Source organism: Babylonia areolata, chromosome 33, assembly GCF_041734735.1.
Source record: "Babylonia areolata isolate BAREFJ2019XMU chromosome 33, ASM4173473v1, whole genome shotgun sequence".
NCBI classification, from domain to species: domain Eukaryota; kingdom Metazoa; phylum Mollusca; class Gastropoda; order Neogastropoda; family Buccinidae; genus Babylonia; species Babylonia areolata.
The window spans coordinates 6,709,828-6,712,327 of NC_134908.1; the positions used below are offsets into that span (position 1 = coordinate 6,709,828).

Genomic DNA, 2,500 nt, shown 5'->3' on the forward strand with positions numbered 1-2,500 from the left:
CCTGGAGTCTGATCGAACGACACAGGAAACGAATGATGAGCCGTCAATCGGCTCTGCCCAAGTGGGCAACCTGTTGTCGCAAATGACCCCGTGTTTGTAAAGCTCTTACAGCTTGGTCTTCGACCGAGGATGGTCGCTTAACTCACTCAGTACGGCCAGTCCTCTCTTCTCCTCTACACAGACCCCTCGGATGTCCAGTGGGTGTCTGAATGACCCAGCCTTTAGCTTCCGTCGTCAGAATTGTGATATTCTCTTTGTCAACATTCACCTCTTCAGTATAAGAGCCTTCCGCTTGCAATATTTTGATGATGGCAATTGGGGTGAAACGCTGTTAACGTCGTCTCTTTCGCCATTCGTATGGAGAGAGTTAAAGCGTTGGACTGTCAATCTGAGGATCCCAGGTTCGAATCTCGGTAAACGGCGCCTAGTGGGGTAAAGGGTGGAGATTTTTCCCACCTCCCCAGGTCAACATAATATGCAGACCTGCTTAGTGCCTGAACCGCCTTCGTGTGTATACACACGCAGAAGATCAAATACGCCAAGTTAAAGATCCTGTAATCCATGTCAGCGTTCGGTGGGTTTTGGAAACAAGAACATACCCAGCCTGCAGCCCCCCCGAAAACGGAGTATGGCTGCCTATGTGGCCGGGGAAGATAAACAAAAAAAACGGTCATACGCGTAAAATGTTGCATGTTACATGTCTGGGCGTGTATGTGTGCGTGCCTGGAGTCTGATCGAACGACACAGGAAACGAATGATGAGCCGTCAATCGGCTCTGCCCAAGTGGGCAACCTGTTGTCGCAAATGACCCCGTGTTTGTAAAGCTGTTAGAGCTTGGTCTTCGACCGAGGATGGGCGCTCAACTCACTCAGCACGGCCAGTCCTCTCTTCTCCTCTACACAGACCCCTCGGATGTCCAGTGGGTGTCTGAATGACCCAACCTTTAGCTTCCGTCGTCAGAATTGTGGTATTTTTTGTCAGCATTCACCTCTTCAGTATAAGAGCCTTCCGCTTGCAATATTTTGATGATGGTAACTGGGGTGAAACGCTGTTGACGTCGTCTCTTTCGCCGTTCGTATGGAGAGAGTTAATTAATAAGTATCCATATCCTCCACATCATCATCAAACATTAGTGTGTGCATGCACTTCATCAAGATTACACTATCGCTGTTCTCTTCTCGCAGGCTATCCATGGAAGCACCAACTCTTCAATCCTCTCCAAATTAGTTTGAACTTCGGTCAGCGAAGTCAATCAATAACCAAGCAATCAACAGATCGGCCAATAAACCAATCAACTAATTAACCATCCAATCAAAACACCATGCAACCAGCAGGTGCCGTACATTTTTTCATCAAACAAAAGCTATATATATATATATATATATGTGTGTGTGTGTGTGTGTGTGTGTGTGTGTGTGTGTGTGTGTGTGTGTGTGTGTGTGTGTGTGTGTGTGTGTATAATAGAATAAAGGGAGAAAAAACAGCGACAATTAATAGATAAATTGAGGAAGATAGATTGATTAATTAATCAATTAACAAACAAACAAAAGAAACAAAGAGAACAGACAACTTTAAAGCAGAATTATAAGTGATAGTATAACTGTTAAAGAAGTACATACGTCGATAAGAAAATACTGGACAAATAAATAAGAATGAATAGGTAAAAAAAATAAAAAAATAAAATAAACAAGCAAATAAACAGAATTGTAAATAAATGATCAAATGTTCAGAAAGTAAATACGTTGAATACAAACAATAAATAAACAAAGAAATAAATAGAGGAATCAACAAACAAACAAACAAACAAACAAATCCACAAATTAATGAATAGATAAGTAAATGAATCGATAAATTAGTTAATTGATTAATAGATAATTAATGAATGGTAACAGGAAAAATAAGTAAATGAATAAGTTAACAAAATAATGAAAATATTATATAAAAAAAAAATAGACAGATAGACAGTAAATGAATAAGTTAACAAGTTAATAAAAAGATAGACAGATAGGCAGATAGATAGATAGATGAAGAAAATAAATAGATAAATAAATAAATAAATAAATAAATAAATAAATAAATAAATAAATAAACAAACAAATGTTACACATATCTTCCACTGTTTTTGCCTGAAAAACAACAACAACAACAAACAAACAAACAAAAAAACCATCCTGATCAAGTCCTTCAAATCTTGGCTAAAAAATATTTACCGAACCAACTAATCAGCTATGTAACTTGGTTACGACCGACCGAGCGACCGAGCAACCGAGCGAACAAACGAAAAGACTGAACAATCAAGCAAGCAACCAATCAGCCAACTAACCAACTAACTAACCAACTAACTAGCTGGCCGAACCCCCAAGAGACCAGAAACAAGAACAAACAAACACAAAAGAACAGAATAGTATAACTGAAAAAGGAAAACCAAAATATATAGTCCTACCTCTCTTATTGATGAGAATTGTCCTGAACTGAAGCGATAGTCTTGAAATTTCTTGTT

General features: G+C 39.0%; 1 protein-coding gene across 1 annotated transcript in view; it reads right to left on the minus strand.

The window, feature by feature from the left end:
* Positions 1-2,500, minus strand: part of LOC143276811 (uncharacterized) — a 22,656-nt gene that overhangs the window by 20,106 nt on the left and 50 nt on the right. The window contains exon 1 of the mRNA XM_076581463.1: positions 2,444-2,500. This exon is cut by the window's right edge and continues 50 nt beyond it. The gene's annotated coding sequence lies outside the window, so the exon portion shown is untranslated. The remainder of the gene's footprint in view (positions 1-2,443) is intronic.